The 7,222-nt window shown below is 40.5% G+C and overlaps 1 pseudogene; it reads right to left on the bottom strand.

Moving 5' to 3' along the window:
- Nucleotides 1–3,094: 3,094 nt before the first annotated feature.
- Nucleotides 3,095–5,821, bottom strand: LOC124976499 (origin recognition complex subunit 5-like; annotated as a pseudogene).
- Between the last annotated feature and the right edge of the window lie 1,401 nt (nt 5,822–7,222).

Below are 7,222 nucleotides of genomic sequence, written 5' to 3'. Positions count from 1 at the left end.
TGGGGCCATCTGTGTGGACTTTGAATAAGTCAAGAATCTTGAATCTGTCATTCAGCCTACCTTCCTGTGGGTAATCCCAGGTCTGAGAATATTATCTTTTCTTCATCTCCTGATTTAAAGAACAGACTTCTCTGTCTTTCAGAAACATTCTGCTCATTTCTTCTTTTTGTAAGTGTATCATATTTAGGGATCATTAGGTTTCTCCTTTAGAACATTGTATTTTCCACCTGGTAATACAAATTCAACTTTCCCTTTCCTACTGATACTGCCGGTTATCTTGATGAGTCCTACTTCCTCAGATGTTGAAGTATAACAGCAGAGAAGCACACCGAGGCAAGTGTAGAGTAGAAAGTAAGAAACTTTATTAAAGAAAAGTAAAAACAGACTTCTCCTGGGGGGAAGAAGGGGATCCAAAGGCGGAATCCCTGGGATGAACAAATCTTGCCCTTTTTATAAGTTTTGTTCTCCTGTTCCTTCCCCCTTATCTCTTTCTTTCCTGCCTAGTGACTAGGCTGTTTTGCAGGTGAGATGGCAAAAAAGTGAGAAGCAGATGGGCAGGGGGAGGGCCAAAGTGATTTAGGCAGTTAGATCCCAGGGATCATTAATTAGCAACTCTTTGCCTGCAGTCCTTGGTAAGGGCAGGTAAATTTGGTAATCAGTGGACTCTAGAGGTCTCTGACATTCCATTCTCTTGGAGGGGAGGAGCAGTCTCCAACTTCCCAGATGCAGATGACTTTCACGGCCTTCATTTTCTCCATTTGACCTGATTCCTTATTTCTACACTAGCGACCTGTCCCCAATTCTGGCTTTGGTATTAGAGGGAATTAAAATTCTAATTTCATGTTTTAATCACTGAGTTCTGTCATCATGTCATCCAAAAAATACAAGGGGAAAAAGGAGGTGCTGTATAAGATTACTCTGGCAAGATTTTCAAATAAATATTTCATGTGTATTCTATTGTAGGACCCAACATATGGACATGCGAATTTGAAAATGAATGATATCACATGTCTTTTTTTATAATCTAAAATGTATTTATAGATAAACATAATAAGTGTTCTGACACTTTTTTGAAGCAATATTTATGATGAAGTAAACATTGCGTCAGCACAGGCAAGGGACTCCCAGGTGAGTACACTTTACATTTCTAGAACCAACTTTGGCATGCAAGATTTGGATAACTGAAGCAGCTTTGACACATGCTCATCTTCCCAAAAGATCCTCTTTAGCAGTAATACAAAAAATAGCAAACTGCAGGAAAGCCCCCTCCCTTTTCTTGTGCACCCTCTCTGGCCATATTCTGCCGCTAGACACTGCCCTTTAGGAACATTAGGGACTATCACAGTGCTTCACTTAACCCCCCCAGGGTGCCTTCGTTCCAGTGCCTGAAGGTGAAGGCCCTCCCTGAATGCATCAGTGAGATTGTCACCTAGTTTATCCTCTGGTTTGGGGCCCACCTGTTACCTACAGGTTGCCTGAGGACTTAAAAAGTCAGACTGAGAATGGATGTCACTAGTGATTTCAAGGACTCCTGAATTTCCCCTTTCAATGGTAGTAAATTTGACTCCCCAAATCCTGAGTACCTTCCCAATCACTTCCTAAGAGAGAGCTCATTGGCCCTTCTTATTCCAGAGATGTGGTGGTTTAAAGTTTTTGCCCTCTCCTGCATCTATAGGTCACCCAGGAATGGGACTGATGCTCCCTCTGAAGGTCCAGTGACCATCACACTTCAGTGTGTGGAAGAATCACATGGGGTCTCGTTTTGCACTCAGATCCCCTGGGCCTTTCCCACAAGCCTGTCCCTATGTGGGGCTCTGTGCCAGAAGATTTTACATGCAGAGTGTCAGGGAGGTGCTACCTGTTAAAAGTGACACAACAAATTCACAGTGGCTTAGAGATAAGACTGGGCTTAAGTGCAGCTTGACTCTTTCTTTCAAGAGTACTAGTGAAAGTTATATCTAATTTGAATCTGGCTACTGCTAGCAGATGTAAAATTTGTATGTATGCCTTTCATTCACTCTGGTTAACACTTAAGTCATTTTGGGGGCTTAGTTCTTAAATAATATTGTTACTGAAGTACTAGCTTTGATAAACAGCTTGATTTAATGAAGACACATTGGGAGTTGGACTCTGGAGAGAAAATTAATTCATTTTTGACCTCAAGGAGCTTATAGTGCATCAAGTCACTTGAATCAGAAAAAAAAAAAAAATTAGAACTCTATCTCAACAAAAATCCCATCCAAGAGGTAAACTTCAGATCCTATTCATTTTTAGCAATTAAGTAAATACACCATCATCCCCTGAGGATAGCGATGGGCAGTTTGGAACAAGTTCATACGTCTAAAGAGGAGGAAAGAGGAGGGAGGAGGGTAGTTTTCTGAACCTTCCTTCTTCAGTGAGGCATCTGTGATTCCTTTTAGTATCTTTTACTCTTCAAGCTTTATGCAAGTGGGTCCCAAGCCACAAGGTGGCAGAATAATCCTCATAATTTCTTGAGCAAACTGATGAAAGCCCTGGGCCTTTAAATGCCTACTCACTCTGCCTGTTGGCTAGGAGAAATTTAGAGCAATTATCCAGAGTGGCATCACCTAGATCACTAGGTTCCTTCTGTCATCCACCCCAATCTTATTCTCCTTTCAATGCTAACTCATGGATGCTGAAAGTTTACACTTTTTTTTTAAAGAACTTGTATTTATTATATTTTGCAACTATGATCTTTTAAAACAGTGACCTTAGGAAAGCTGCTTTGGCAAGCAACTGTAGAGGCTCCTATGGAGAGGAAGTGAAAAGACTGGGCATATAAACAAGGGCTTTTGGCACATTCAAAGCACAGGGGATAGTTCACAGAGCAAAATGCAGCCCTAAGTAAGTGGGTTTCAGTGTTAGAATAACATCATTAAGAGTAGAACAGATTGTGCTCAAACCCTGCTGTTTATAACCAACACATTGCTTCCAAATACTCCATGGTCTCTGGTAAATAGTTTTCTGCTCACATTCACCCAGACTAATCAGAATATTTCCATCAGATTCCATGCTGGGCCAGCACCTGTTTAGACAAATCCAACAGAGCCAAAGAATTCCTTTCCCTGGCCAGCTACATAGTTGGATGAACACAACTTTGCTTAGTCATTGTCACAGTGTCTATATGGCTTTGAAGCTTGTTTTCACACAAATCATACAAGTATTTTATTATGTCAAAATTCACTGTTCTTGCAACAACTCTGATGAAGTCTAGTGAAACTGTGCATTTGTATTTTTGTCCTTCAAACTGATGATAATGGCAAACCAGGGTTAACAGCTGAAGGGTCACTAGAGAGGTGATTGGGAAAAGATATTTGCTGTCAGAGCAACTCTGCTGTCCATGATGATATATAATATTGCTAATAATTTGTCTAATGGAAATGGTTTTGCCCAGGAGATGACTGCTTGTCTTTTCATGTTTATTTAGAAAGCTGGTTTTCTTGACTTTTCCATTATGCTTAAGGAAGACTCTCTTGTCACTTGTTGCTGGATTGTATGATGCAAGGTATGCAGCAATTAGAATAAACTTAGAGTAGTATGGAAGTTTCACATGAGTATATACTGAGAGAACTTTTAGTTGTCCCGGATCTGTATCATCTTTCTGTAGCTTTTCCCACTGGGAACTTGATATTTCCCTGAGATAAACAGTCTGCATGGCTGTTGGGGTCCTCTCTGTCACATCCCGGTGTGGAGGAGGAAAGGGTTGAATGCCGGAGGAGGATATTGGTGGTTTTCCTATTACCCAAAAAACTTATCTACTCAATAAACACATGAGAGCCAATACTCTTTTTATGAGAGGGGGTGTGACAGGTGTGGCCATACCAACTCTGGCCTCTTTACCTATGGAGTCACCCAACTCTCCTTTATTTATAATACACAGGTAAAGGGGGCAAGGACCAGGAGAAGCTGTTTCTGTGATGGACAGGATAGGGTGGATTTAGGGGCGTCATCCTCTTAGGAGGAAAATTCTAGAAGGAGACAGGGAACCACTCCCATGCACCACCACATATTTCCTGGCAGTTCCTAGAAGCCAGGCCTCTGTGTCCCATGGCTTAACCTAGTCTGATTCTGCTAAATAAGGACAGTTTCCCACATGTGGCTTTCTTCACAGTTTGTGAGTATCACATTTACTGCCGGGGTCCAGCCCTAGCAGGAGTCCATGGGTTCCACACTGGTAAATGGGGCGTGGGGAAACAGCGTCGGCGATGGATGGAGAATGAAAGACACAGACTCTAGTTCTGGTGCAATCAATCCCACTTTATTCTGGGGAAGGCTGGGTTTATATACATTTTTCTTCAGGCTATAATGGCAGTCTTGTGGTTAATATTAAAGAGGTTTCCAAAGCATAGGCAGAAAACAACAACCTTACAGATCATCCTTACCTAATCACAATTGTTTTAAGAATATCTAACTATGTTGATGAGCTAATACAATGTTTATTTCCTTAATATCTAAACTCTATATGACCTAAGACTATTCTTATTATTCTCGCAGTTAAAGCGATAGACAAGTAATCCCATGTGACGATTTCTATTAGGTCCTTCTGGTTAATGTCTAAATTGCTGAGTTAAGGGTTACAGGAGGGCAGCGGTCCCAATGGTTATTGTGTACCAACATTTATTATAGGGGTCACATATTCTTTGTAGGAAGGAAGGAATGTTTTGGAACCTTATTCTCTTACCTCACCACCACACATAAACAAAACCATTGTTAAAATTTAACCAGCCTGTTGGAGACAAAGGCAGATCTATAACTATTTTCTCCAGAGGCTTTCAGGTACTCATTGCATGGTTGTAAAATTATTTTTAATTTTGTAAGTGGTAAAGACCCATTGTCTTTCAGATTGTAGGTAATATTTTTTGGAATTTTTGTTTTATTCCCCTCATCCCCTTAAGCAATCCGTTCATACTGAAATGAGTAATATATTATCAAAAAAGCACAGCAGAAAAAACACCATGCTCCGGAGCAAAACATCCGGCAATTCCTTTTAGGATGAGCCTTTGCAATCATCCTCCAGAGGATCTTTGTCAAGCACTGGATGGAATTCCAGACGCCGCCGCAATTTACTTGTTTCTCTTTTAACCACACATGCAAAATATTTAGGAAAATTAAGTACTGCTAGATGTCTAAGCTCTTTCAAATCCCGACAAATAGTATAGAAAACTCCAAGAAGAATATTAAGGTAGGCAGCATAAAAATCAGATGAATATTCTGGAGAAGGATCATGGGATAATATCTTTTGAAGGTTCCTTATGACATAATCAGAGAAATACAAGACAAGTGGCTCAAAGCACCCAGTATTTGGATGAAACTTTTCTCAAATAATTCCACTGAGATAACAGTCACATTTCTGCCTATCAATTCTTGAAACCTAAGAAATCCAGGCAAAAGATTTGCTTCCATATCTCTTAGATAATTCTGCATTATCTAGAACAATGTTTACAGTCTGATCCTTGAGACTTTCAGCTTTGGTTCCTTGTTTAAACAAGCGAACAAAGTCATTAACTGTTTCACAGGTTATTTCAGTAGAACATGACTCCTCTGAAGAACTAAGATGACTCAACTCATTTAAAATCTTTTCCAAAAGTAGCCTCAAGATAAAGCTTTCAACACAATTCACAAAGACATGTGGGAGCGCTGAAGTTTCCAACAAAGTTTGTGTTACATAGGTCTTTCCGTTGGCAGTATGTCCATAAATAAAAGTCATTGGAAAGCTGAAATGATGCCTTTCTCCAAACAGAGACTGCAAGGTGGAGACTTGGGACTCACAACAGAGGACCATATTCTCTTAGTGAGGCATTTTGGCAGGTACCAGGGAAGAGGGGCTCGTGACCAGCCATGCGTCACCAACGAGAGCCTCTCTTCTGCCTGGTGGTCCTGGCTCCCTGAATGTTTATACTTTGGGAGACACCAGATAGCATTTTGGGTTCCAGACTCCATCTTGAAACCATTTCACATCCAACTCGAGGATCTGTTATAGATAACATCTATGATTTTCTGCCATTTTAATGGCTATGTAGCTTCTTTCCTATGAACTTTTCATTATTACAATAATCTGTGTACCTCAATATCAGTCCCAGTCCTTTTTAGTCTAAGGTGAAATGTAACTCAGGAAAATGCTTCCATAAAATCACATCACTTCAAGAAAATGTTGCAAAGTCAAACTTTCTGAAAAAGCAGCATTCTCCAGAACATTTTCACACATTTCCCCACTGCAAGTTTAGAGATTGTATGTTTATATAATAATTCTTCAGCTTTTCCCATATGCTTTTTCTTATCTTTCTCTTCTTTGTGATGGCATGGCAACCTGACTCTGAGGCACTTGTAGCAAGCTCTTTGACTTCTGCCTCACCTCAGGTCTCTGGCCTCAGTTAGTGAAACAGGGAGAACTTGAGCCAGGTAGCCTGAATATGCCAGGATCATCCTAACTCATTCACTGTCTAGTAAAACAAATATTTAGTGGAATCGCAAATAATTAATCAAATAAATAATTGAGCAAAAACAACAGCTCCTTCCTTTGGAATCAGGAAGTCATTTACTAGCTAAGCTAAGGGCCCCTGATGGACAGTAGGTCCTGATTGGGTTTCTGGATGTGACTGTGGAGCGGAAACTGGCATCTGACATCAATTAGAATGAAGTGGTCCACCTGCAGTGGGTGCCGGATCATTCTTCTGCTGAGAATAGGTTTGGAAGCATCCAGGCTGGTGGAGGACCAGGCACCTTTGTGAGCAGTACATTTGGGATGCCTCCATGGCCATTTCTGCCTCCCCTGAGCAGTGAGTGTGGCTCTGAGTCTTTCCTGTTTCCTTCTGTCATTTGGGAGGAGGAAAAGAGACTCACAAGAGCATAGTTTCATTTAATACTGACCTGGGAGGACAAGGTGCAATCATTTGTAGTTGGGTTTGATTTTTACAATTTACAACTCTGCTGCTCTTCCACTCAATAGGTTGTACCACATTGAAACTAATTTGCAGTGAGAGTGAATTTAAGACCTATGTATTTAAGACTTCTTAGAGTCTCCCCATCTGTGAAGTAGCTTTTCAAATTTTAGGTTTTTTCAAGTTGCAATGTTGAATCCTCAAATTTCAGGTATGGGGCAGTGATAACATTTTGATACATCATGGTAATTTCCTAAGCTTTTTGCATGGGATTGGCCTTTTAAACAATCCTCTTTGTGGAGTTTTATGGTGAAAAAGTCTTG

The sequence above is a fragment of the Sciurus carolinensis genome, chromosome 2 (assembly GCF_902686445.1).
Source record: "Sciurus carolinensis chromosome 2, mSciCar1.2, whole genome shotgun sequence".
Classification (NCBI taxonomy): domain Eukaryota; kingdom Metazoa; phylum Chordata; class Mammalia; order Rodentia; family Sciuridae; genus Sciurus; species Sciurus carolinensis.
The sequence above is the reverse complement of the archived record's forward strand: the minus strand, read 5'-3'. Positions and strand labels throughout refer to the sequence as shown.